We start from the raw sequence: 12427 nt of genomic DNA, 5'->3' as shown, positions 1-12427 counted from the left end.
CAACTCTATACTCAGCTGTTTTGATGATTAAATAAATCAATACACACATCGCCATCTAGCCCCAAAGTAAGCGTAGCTTGTGTTATGGCTACTAAGATGACTGATGAATATTTGTTTTGATTTTGTGAGATGGTGATAACAAAAAAAAAAAAAACTCCCGGCTAAGTTTGTTGTGGGCTTCTTCTTAGACCGGGACGCGTTTGGAGCCCTCGTAGCTTTAGTTTTAAGTTTACGAATGTGGTTATCGCCGTCATCTCACTACCGTGTAATTCTTATGTACGCATCAAAAGTGCCACCTGTGGGCCTACTTGACTAAAGATATTTTTGACTTTGACTTTGACTCTATTGATACTTACGTTAAAAGGCCAGGGTTGGCGTCAGCTTGGTACCAGGAGTACTGGGGTACGTAGGGGGGGTGCGGTTGCGGCGCCCCCTGGTGGTGAAGCGCGTGAGCATGCGCGTGTTAGAATATCATAAAATAACAACTTGATATTTATCATATTTAATTATGATTTATTGTAAAAGTATATTTCAAAGTTAATATTAATATCCTCACATTAAATATAAAGACCATTTTTATTAGTCAACATTCAGTGATGTCTGTCACTATACCGCTGTCAATACAAAACTTTCATTATACAGTTTTGTAATTGTATTTTAAAAATAATATTTAGAGTAAGTGAAATTAATATAAAACCATTGTTGTTAAAGTCATCATACAATGATGTTATTATACTTTAAGTATTAATATTTGTTCATACAATTGTCATTATACAATTGTGTCACTATACTTTAAAATTAAAGCTTTCCGGAAATTGATATTGGTAAAACACGTGATGTCGAAAAGTATAAAACTAATGTGCCTTGTCAAAAAAGGGGGCAGTCTCTGTTTTTGGCCAGCAAACAGTTGGTCCTTCACTGAGGCCACCACGCTGGCTGAAATACTAAAGTTAAGTACTTTGCAAAATTACTATATCATTTAATTACTTTCATACGATAAAATATGTGTTATAAAATTAAAGATATATAAGAAATAATAATAATGAAATATTGTAAATCTGATATTTTAAAAGAAGGGTTGCTCTGGAGTTTCTTTCGCCACTTCTTCTCTATGATATATGACCCCTTCCGAAGTGGTAGTAGTTTAAAAAGAAAATATTAACGAAGAGATTAATGTGAAATATATTACCATCATACTTTAACGGAGTGTTCCTTGTTTTATTTTTATCTCATTTAATTTGGGTTTAGTTATTACTTCAATCAGAAGAATAATAGTCCATTCGTTAAAATAAGATCATTATATCAAAGGCCTTCCTACCTAAATTGATAAAAATCTATTACGCGCGTGACTTTGACTTTATTTTTATGATTAATATACATAAATTTATGTTCGTCACAAAAAAAATCCAGTTGTGGGAATTGCACCCACGGCATTGGACTCTGAAAGCAGTGTCGCTGCCCACTGCGCCAATCGGCCTTCGTTCAATGCCGGGATCGATTATTTGCCCGGGCTGAATTATAAATTGGGTTTGGCCGTTACGAAATGACTGGGAGAACACTTTGAGCCTCCAGTGTCTGTTCAAAAAAAATTCATTTATTTCAAGTGGGCTTTATTAATAAGCATTTTTGAAACGTCAAGTCAGTCTGTTTGTAGTGACTCTACCACCGGTTCGGAAGGCAGATTCCACTGAGAAGAGTCGGCAAGAAACTCAGCAGATTGCTGAAGTTTAACAATCTTTAGAATTTTTCTGTTCATCATCGTAATCAACCCATAGCCGGTCCATTACAGGGCAGGGGTCTCCTCTCATACTGAGAAGGGTTTAGACCTTAATCCACCACGCTGGCCGAGTGTGGATTGGTATCATATAGGGCGTGTGAAGACACAAGCCCTATAAAACATGATGGAGAACTCTCAAGTGTTTTTTAAGCAATATTTAATTGCTTGGTCACTTATATGTGATACAAATTGTTAAACCCCGCCAAGCGGCATTCGAGTTGCAGCGTAATGAATCAAGATATAATTTCAATAGTTCGATATTTATATACTGAAGATGGTGATAACAAAAAATTCAGGGTTCAGTGGTAAAATAACATATCTGTCAGTAATTTTAACTTGACAAGTTGTCAAGTTTAGTAAAATTACTGAGAGATACAATATTATTAACATCCAGACACTGAAAAATATTCATTTTCATCACACAATCATTTTAAATTTATAGAAATCGAACCCACCGCCCTGGACTCAGAAAGCACGGTCGCCGCCTACTGCACCAATCAGCCTACAAATTAAATTCTATTAGTAATATAAGAGCTTTTTATGATAGGGCTCATCCGTAGAAGTGCTATAGCCATTGTAATTTTTGCCGCCAAGTAGCAGTGCTGTGCTCTAGTCTAAAGGGAGTGGTTGCCGATATAATTACAGGCACACAACCAGGCACACAATAAGGCACACAAATAGGTACAGCACCAACACACAAACACACACACACACACACACACTCACACATTTCCTTCACACACACTTCCGTCGTGTGCCGTCTACACGACTGAGGATGTATTCCTTGCGAGCTCTGCGAAGTGGTGCTCTGGCACCACTTCGCAGAGCAAAGATGAGTGGAGATCCATCGCTTATAAGCCAGAGCTTATAAGCGATGGATCTCCACTCATCTTAAGGTAGGTGCATTTGGTAACATGCCAGATGACATGGGATCTCCGTACTTACCTGCGTATGTAGGTATATGGACAACCACGCGCCGAAATTTGTACGGAACCTCAAGAACAACAATCAAAACTCGACTTGTCTCAGAATGCCAGCTTGGGAATAAACAAACTCGATGCGAAATGTCGACATTGTTCTATTTTCCGATGAATAACATTGTTTTGCTATTATATAGTAACTTCATTGTGGTTTTTAATGCAAGAATAAAGACATTAACTGATATAACGGTATGAGAAAATCAATAATAGTAATCGTACAAGCTTATTACATACGATTCGATTAACCCCTATGACGAAGCGGTGCGAATGTAATAAAAGGTCTAACGTTTAATATAAGTGTGTTGAAACTACGCTAAGTAACTATTATTGGTTCATCATCGTCATTATTAACCCCGGCTCATAACAGGGCACGAGGCTCAGAATGGGAAGAGTTGAGGCAGTAGTCCACCGCAATGGCCATGTGCGGATTGGTAGAATTCACACGCCTTTGGGAACTGCATTAACTCTCTGGCATGCTGGTTTCTTGAACATGTTTTTCCTTCACCGTTTAACATGTTGTAAGTGATATTTTATTTGCTTGAATTAATTGTTACAGTAAATTTATAAAGTGGGTAAATAATTCAACTTTTGATATTCATGACATTATTTTGATATACATACGACTGCATTATCGATGCATCTCAGTCCTACATGGACTCGAACGATGCAAAGGTACCTCCCGGTGTCTTAGTCGTTTATCATAATTTAAAAATCTTTTATTTCGATTGCACGAATCAACATCAACAGCCCATTACAGTCCACTGTTGGACTAAAGTCCTCTCCCAACTGGAGGACTTGCCCATAATCACCACGTTGGGAAGGTGGGTTGGTGATCACAAAGGATGGTAGTAGTAGCACGGAGGACGCTGCAGCCGCTCTCCGTTAAATTCAGAATTCAAAATTTCTTTAGTCATGTAGGCCTATCACAGGCACTTATGACGCGTTTATTTATTTATTTATTAGGGAAAACAGGGCAAACAGACAGACAGACAGATCATGCACAAAAATAACAAAAAAGATATCTAAAAATAAAATAGCAGTGGCACAAGACCCACATCATTGTCCACGAATGACTAAACTTATATTAAAAAATAGGGCTACATGAAAAATTTAAAACAGATTAAATTATTACAAAAATAATTCATCACTTAAAATGCAAACTAACTAACTACTTAATACGACTTATTATTTAATTTTTTTATATTCCAGATTGCTTATTACCAACTTCTTGAAATTACTACACACTACACTAGTTGCATGAATGTCAACGTCGCCAAAGCGTTCATACGTATATGTTTAAAGTACATATAACTTCGTTCGCCAACTTAAACCTAAATATACGAGGGTTCCAAGCGCGCCCTGGTCTAATAAGAGCCCACAACAAACTTAGCCTGGTTATTTTTTTGTTATCACCATACCATCTCACGGTAAATTAATATTAAGCTATGAAGTTAGAGCAATTCTCAACCAAGCTTTTTTTTTGTTTAAGTAATCCTTTACATAATTATAGGATTTTTCCCGTAGTGAGTATTCTTCCCTTCTCTTCTTCTTTATATTCCCTTAATCGCCTCGTAAGACACCCGCGGGAAGAAAAGGGTTGGTGACAACTGTATTCCGATCGACAGTCACCATACGGCACGGTTATTGGCAAGGGACGGCCGATTGGCGCAGTTTGCAGCGACCCTGTTTTTTGAGTCAAAGGTCGTGGGTTCGAGTCTCACTACTAGAAAATGTTTGTGTGATGAGCATGAATGTTGTTCAGTGTCTGGGTGTTTACATGTATATTCTAAGTATTTATGTATATTATTCATAAAAATATTCATCAGTCATCTTAGTACCCATAACACAAGCTACGCTTACTTTGGGGCTAGATGGCGATGTGTGTATTGTCGTAGTATATTGTCATAGTATATTTAATATATTTTCGGTACAACAGCTGTTAAGCTGAAGTGGAATGTGGACTTTTTGGACTTGAACTCCCAAGTTGCTGAAGTGGTGTGAGAGGAATTGTGTGCCTATCGCACAGAAGATTTTTATATAATGCTGTCGTTTTTTTTTTCTCTTTTTGGGACACGATAAAAATAAATGAAAAGACAAACTTCATTTGTAAATTATATAAAAAGGAAATGTGGCCAGCAGGGGACTTCCATTGTTTGCAATGATCATATCCATGATATCTGCGGGACAACTGGGTTGAGGCAACTCTAAAACCTTAAAGGTCAATTTCAACAACAACAAAAAAAGTTTATTACTTACGTTTTATAACTGACATACGATTACAATTTAAGGCCCTCACATTGCGTAGATTAAAAGGCAGTAATGTCATTATCTAGGTAGCCACAAAAACTATATTAATCCTTTACGTAGTACCACACAAGTTACTATCTACAGCCTTTATTATGTCACAGAAAAGTAGCTTTTGTGTTAATAGCGATAAAGGTATTTATTCTGTAAACTTTTTTTAACTTGCCTATTTAGTATTCGTTTGCGTGCATTTAGGTTTTAACTTTTTAAGCCCGGGACAGATGCATTTAAGATGCTATCTTGTGTTTTAATACATTTTGATATTTTTCGACGATAAAACTGTTTTTATTCCGCGACAGGTAAAGGAAATAAAAGTCTTCGTAAATATATAAATTAATTCATGATAGAACGTCGAAAACCTTCCATGATTAAAATAAACCTTTCATTACTTAACTTCGCAACGACCAAAATAGGTCCGTTGCTGCTTGAAAGAAGGATAAAATCTCGGGGGCCGTGTAACCACGCGCCTTACTACTTTATAATATAGTGGTTGGCACGTGTATAAATTATTGAGATTTCGAAAATGTTCCCGTGATAACCTGTGTTGAGCAAATGTAATGTGTTTTTTGTTTTTAAATTGTAGTGGATAAGTTTTGCCCGTTTGCCCGTCGCGGTACATACAGGCGGTCAAATAAAAAAAAAAGAAAGTAGTTCTACGACTTTTTAAAATTCAGTATTAATTTATTTGATAGGAAAAAAATCTCAAATAAGTAAACCTTTAAAGGCTCCCTTTTGGTAGGACCCAATCCTCAACAGGCACCTCTTACTTTCCGGAGCTATGTACGTTTTTAATTTAAGCATTTATAATATCACTTCCTAAAACGGTGTAGGAAAACATCGTGATAATACATATCATTTTCAAATGTGTTGAATTCCAGCAATACGAAATGGGTGGAATCCGAACTAGGTGGAATTACCAGCGTGATAGCAGCCCAAATCGTTCACATTCTTAGAAGAAATCCGTGCCCTGTAACGGCCTGTAATACCTTGAAAAATTTTATTTTCTCCATCTTTTAGATGCAAACTATTCGTTTAAAAATTTGTCAAGATGGGTTTAGCATTAGTCTAGAAACTAATGCTAAACCCATCTTGACAAATTTTTATAACATAACAACGTTTCGGATTTACATTTCTATTACCCGGACGTTCAAATAACGACCGACAAAGCAGCTCAAGTAGGACACACCTCTACATAGCGTGTCTCCGGCTAAGACGAGGTCCCCGATTTGTGACGTCATCCGGATGTGGGTCACAAGGTCCGAGCCTCATAGAACTTGCCCTGGTTGAAGTTCCCTCGTTCGTCACGAGACGACGACTCTCTGGGGATCAACCCGTGGCGAAACGTAAGGGTTGCCCAGTGACACTGTTAAAACCTTTACGGTGGGTATGAGCTACATAAAAAAATGTAGGATAAAGGATATAAGGTAGTATCTTTTCTTCTTTACATAGTATAGAACAAAGTCGCTCCTGCTGTTTGTATGCTTAGATATTTCAAACAACAGGTTTTCATGCAATTTCAGAATTAGATAGAGTGATTTTAAAGAAAGGTTTTTAAACAGTAAACATGAGAAAAGCTAATCAACTTCAAGGTTTATAATGTGATGTCATACTAAACATATTTTTGGGTGTTTACTTTGCAAACGCTGGCTTAACTTTACGAGATAGATTAAAATAATGTACTACGGAATTGTATTATTGATCACATTGCATGCGAAGCCGGGTTGTCGCTAGTAATAGTAGGTAACAGGTAGGTAGGTATAATCATTGAAGTACGTTAGTCCTCAGATTGGTTTACAAAAATCATTTTTTTAAAATTATTATTTAGAATGACCAGAAGCATTCACTAATTAGAACAAATAAAAAAAAAATGTATTTCAATATGCCTCTATGGCAGTGGCGTGCATAGTGGGTATGCACGGGGTATGGAGGGTAGAGGTAAGGAGGATCATCTGTGTATATGAAAAAGTGTCGTCAAAATGTATTAAATTAGGATGGCGCCACATTTGCATCAACTCTTAAAAGAAGCGCCAAACCAAATATTGTTAGAGTAGGCTTGAAAAATAAACAAGGAAGTAAGGTTATATTTACCACAATATTTTGTACAACGTAAGTTGTTGAAATTCTCAATAATTAACTAATCGATAATGACATTAAATTTTTTAACTCGGCATACTTCAATTCATCTACGATTGCTACATTCATACCATACCCTGTGCATCCACCAGCGCCATTGTGGAGGATTGGACACTTTTTCAACTTTTCTCCCATATAAGATGACTCTCCTTACCTCTACCCTCCATAGCACAGGGTATGCAGATGATATAAAATTAAGAAAATTTCCAGTACGAGTTATAAAAAACTCAAGGATAGGCATTGTAAGAGTTATTAAAATTCTACCCGTCAGTATTCATAACTCGTACTGGAGGTTTTCTTAATTTTATATCATCTGCATACCCTGTGCATACCCACTATGCACGCCACTGCTCTATGGTTACTCTTGAGCTATTGGGCCCTCTATATTTATAGAACGCGCATAAAATGCGGGTTTCTAGTTAGAAATAACCGTGTTAATAGTTTTTCTTTGCATTCTTCGCAACTGGTAGATATTTCACTATTATGTTTATGTAAATAATTCAGTATAATGGTCTACTTTGCCCGCAGTTTTGGTTTCCAGAAATTATAAAAAAAAATTACAATAAGATATATCGTTATTAAGTTTTTAATGCATACGTAAATATGATTTAATCGATAGCTTTTTAACGTCCTGCGGACAGGGCGCTCTTAGGAAGGGATAGGGATTTGAATTATACACCCTCCACGCTGTTCAAATGCGGATTGGCGGGCTTAAAATTACCACATATGAGTAATCACCGGGGTCGATGGCTTAACGTACTTTCCGAAGCATGGTAAATGCCGACCTCGATCTGACTCTAACTGTAGGCTGAAACTGAGAGTCTGTTGTTAGATAAACAAAGTCCCTCTCTCTCTACTACGTACTTCTGATTAAGAGATACATTAGTCTCTCTTAATCAGAAGTAGGTAGTAGAGATTTTTGTGACAGAGCTCGTCCGGGGAACTATGGTCGGTGGCAGTGGCGTGCATTTCATACATGCACAAAAGCACTGCATACCCAAATTATTTTATATAAGTCGTATTGGAGGGGAATTTTATGCAATGTACCTGCTTTGCATACCCTAGTAGAAAATCCCGTGCACGCCACTGGTCGGTGGCAGTTGTTCCAAGATATATTCCCAAGGACGTAAAATGTGTCAAAACTAAAAAAAACTAAACTTCAGACCTGAAGAGAGACCAAATTCTTCGCATTTTGTTAGACCCCACTTAACAAATAATGGCAAAAAGATGATGATGAAATATTATTAATCAATTGCTGTGCACTACATTTAATTATGTCATATTTTTAATGACCTCCCTGGCACAGCGGTGAGCACTGTTGTCTTATAAGTAGGAGGTCCCGGATTAGATGCCCGGCTGGGGCAATACTGAAATGTACCAATTCTGAATTTTCTTTGGTCTTGCCTGGTGGGAGGCTTCGGCCGTGGTTAGTTACCACCCGACCAACAAAATCTGCCGCTTAATCAAGCATTCCTGTACTTTGTAGAAACCAAAGCGGTATGTGTTTAATATAACTGCCATACTGCCATACTAACCTAACAGGTTAGCCCGCTTCCGTATTCGATCGCATCGTTATTTATAAGATCATCTGGTAACATGCAGTCATGGGCTAACTTGCAAGTTGTATAAAAAAGGTCACCTAAGGTAGTCGCTGAGTACTTAAGTACTTATGTAAGTACTACTATGTTGTTTAATGTACTAAAGTATATGAATGGAGCGGGCGGTCTCCCCGACCTCCATAGAACGGGTACTGTCGTGATTATAAATCTCCGCGGGTTTTAATTAATTTAATATTCACATCTTTAATGTTTATGTTAATGATTTAATCTTAATGTTAATTAGAAATAATTAATGTGGTTGCAATTTAAATAAGCAAGTTATTTTTATAGATTCTAAAATCCCTACTAATTTTTATTATAAATTTCAAAGGGCCGATTGGCGCAGTGGGCAGCGACCCTGCTTTCTGAGTCCAAGGCCGTGGGTTGGATTCCCACAACTGGAAAATATTTGTGTGATGAACACGAAAGTTTTTCAGTGTCTGGGTGTTTATATGTATATTATAAGTATTTATGTATGGTATTCATAAAAATATTCATCAGCCACCTTAGTACCCAAAACACAAGCTACGCTTACTTTGGGGCTAGATGGCGATGTGTGTATTGTCGTAGTATATTTATTTATTTATTTTAAAGGGTGTACAGGCAGGCTTAGAGTTCTTGGGCTGGAGAGTGCCATAGACTATTTATTTTGGAAAAGTACGCCGTTCTGGGATTTAATTACTACTTCTTCAAATTATAAATTTAAACAGATCAGAGTTTTCCCGTTATTTGGCAATAAATTTGCACACCTCATTGAATCAATCCTTACACTGTACCTCCAGCTTTTAACAGTTCAATAGATTGGATAGTATTTGGTATATAAGGTGAACAGCAGGCATATTGTTAGTAAGTAAATATCATAAAAATATTTCTTAATTTATTTCAAATAATATATAAATATAGCTGATGTGAATCTCGAAACATAGACCGGTCCGGACCGGTAGAATGTCCCAATCCCCGGAAAAATTAAGAGAAAATAAAACGTAACTTGTAAGCGAAGATAGAAACAACAGAGTTCACTACGATTCTGTTCTATAGGTTCTAGCTGTCCGTGACTACGTCCACGTTGATTACTGTTTTTTTTAAATCCCGCCAGACGTTTTGTAGCTAATAATAAGTACATCAATCAAGCAATACATAACTTTCATATACCATCGAAGTTATCTCAATGCACTCCATATAATGAGCAAGCAAATTTTCGCCAATAAATATAGGCGAAAATTTGCTAGTAGTAGATTACAGTATTGCAATCTGCTATAATTCTAAAAAATATTATAGCCTATGATACTTCGTTATAGTTTATCTTTCCATTGGTACAAAAATGGTTAAAATTGGTCTAGTAGTTTCGGAGCCTATTGAGTACAAATGAAATAATAATATAAGTATAGATCAGCTGCACTTTTCACTTTTATATCCACTTTTCTTCAGCAATAAGTAATCATAATTTCCATCTCGCTACGAGTAGTTGATAGCTGATAGATTCAGAGAAAGGCTATATTGATAAGAGGCGACCGTGCGGCGCCATAGCTTTGCATATATTAACAAAGTACTTTGATCATAAACAAAATAATATTTTACGCTGAAAGTTAAATTATACCTTAAAAGTTAAAAAAAAACATTTGTTTCATTTTGTTTTTGAAGATCTACTTCTCTTGGCCTGCTTTAAAAATCAAAAGATTTTTTTCCAAATGAAAGGCTTCGTGTCCATAGAGGATACAAATACAAAGTTATCAAGAATCTTTAGACACATTTTTAGTGTAAAGTATGCTTTAAATATTAAAAAAGAAACTAAAAAGACATTCTTAAAGAAAATCTTGTTTTATTTTATTGGCATTATCTTAATGATTGCACTTTTCCTATTTTTCATACCTATGTTATGAATATTGGTAACATAATTGATACTAATACAAGTACAAAAAATAGAGCATACCAACATAGTCTGAGCAAAGAGGATCTGAACACCATGGTTCATTCAGTTTTTTATTATTTTTTTAGTGTTTAGCGATGGTTAACTTTTCAACAACATCTTATCTATAGTTTGTTACAATTCCACCTTTGAGTTGGATTTGTAACTATTCGGAACTAAGTGAGTAGTTTTAAAGTATTACATTATATAGCGGTACCACAAACCATCGTGTGAGAAAACGAGTCAGTTATTTTATCCAATACAGTGTTTTTTCCAAATTTTCCACCGCGGCTGTACCATCTGGTCTTTCAAGATTGCCAACCTTTAACTTTGGCTCCGTTTTTTATCAATGTCGATTAAAAGTCAAAGTCGACAAGTGCCCCTACCACTTTCTCTTCATTTTGCCGCGTTTTATGTTTATTTACGCAATGTACAAAAGTAAAACTTATAAAAATGAATTTAAGTGCTTTTGCGAAAGTAATTTGTTATGCATGGTATGAATGCGAAAGTGTTTGATTATTTATTTATTAACTAAATTCGGCTCAACAATTTCTTGGATATTGATGAAATTTGACACATATATAGGGGTTTTTTTTCCTTGAAATGCATTAAAATTTTAAACTCGAATGGTGTCGCGGATTACTAAGGAAACAGCAAAATGGTTAAAAATCAAGATAAGATTAAAGAAAAATAATTCACATCATTCATCCGGAATCCGTATTTCATCCGTACACGTGTCAATGCGATTTCAATTTATTTCACATCAAATACTTAGTCTCTTTTTTTCCAGATAGCCTTGTATATTTTATCCCATAGCGTATTTTTTCTAGATAAAAGTGCCATAGATATGTCATTCTCGCGCAATAAAAAAATATAAATTTAAAATTCCCTCGATTTTCAATATAGTGTACATTATTTTACTAGTCCAATCTTTTAATTTGGAGCCCATATTTAGGGGGTTTTGAAAAAATATGTAAACCGCCATTTTGTAGTGGTGGCTATCTTGGACCGATTTTCATCAAACATATCTTAATAAACTTTAATGTAATAAACTTAAAATATCCCGTCGTTTTTGCGTCCAGGCTAAAAAATCTTGAAAATCCGTTGCTCAGTTGCTGCGTGAAAGAAGGACGACTATGCCAGCTTATTAACATGCTGAGCACAGTGGTCTCCTCTTAAAGGGAGAGATTTTAAGAGCAAAGACCCAACACGCTGTTCCAATGTGGGCAGGTGGGCTGGTGCAGTCTGTTTTTATCAACTTAACGTGCTCTCCTAGGCACGAAGGTAGATGGTACTTATTTTCTAATTTCGATCTGGTACTGAGCATATTTAGTATACAATTTTTCAATTTTCTCTACTTTTATGAGAAAGGGAATCAGAGCATGGACCCACCAAGCTACTCCCATGCGAGTTGGCGTCACATTTAGTAGAAAAAAATCATTAACATTGAGCCTTTAGAAGACTGCAATAGTATTGTACCGTAGCGTAATTTATATCATTACGGGAACGGGGCGCCTATCACACCGTGACGCAATCATTAATCATAATTATGCACGTAAATAGGTCTTGTGCGAAAATATTTGGGTTCTTTGTTAAAGCACTGTAACATTGAATCCTTCCGTACACAGAACATAATATTACTCTATGTACTTAATAAAACTTTAAAAGGCTAAACAGTCTGGAGTAAGGCAGATCTAATATTATGTAGAGTACTTAGTCTCTAAGAAAG

The 12427-nt window shown here is 36.1% G+C and overlaps 1 protein-coding gene across 2 annotated transcripts in view; it reads right to left on the bottom strand.

Moving 5' to 3' along the window:
- The window catches only part of LOC120625099 (homeotic protein distal-less), a 116475-nt gene that overhangs the window by 61927 nt on the left and 42121 nt on the right, over positions 1-12427 (bottom strand). The gene's annotated exons all lie outside the window — the stretch shown is intronic.

Source organism: Pararge aegeria, chromosome 7 (genome assembly GCF_905163445.1).
Source record: "Pararge aegeria chromosome 7, ilParAegt1.1, whole genome shotgun sequence".
NCBI classification, from domain to species: Eukaryota; Metazoa; Arthropoda; class Insecta; order Lepidoptera; family Nymphalidae; genus Pararge; species Pararge aegeria.
The sequence above is the reverse complement of the archived record's forward strand: the minus strand, read 5'-3'. Positions and strand labels throughout refer to the sequence as shown.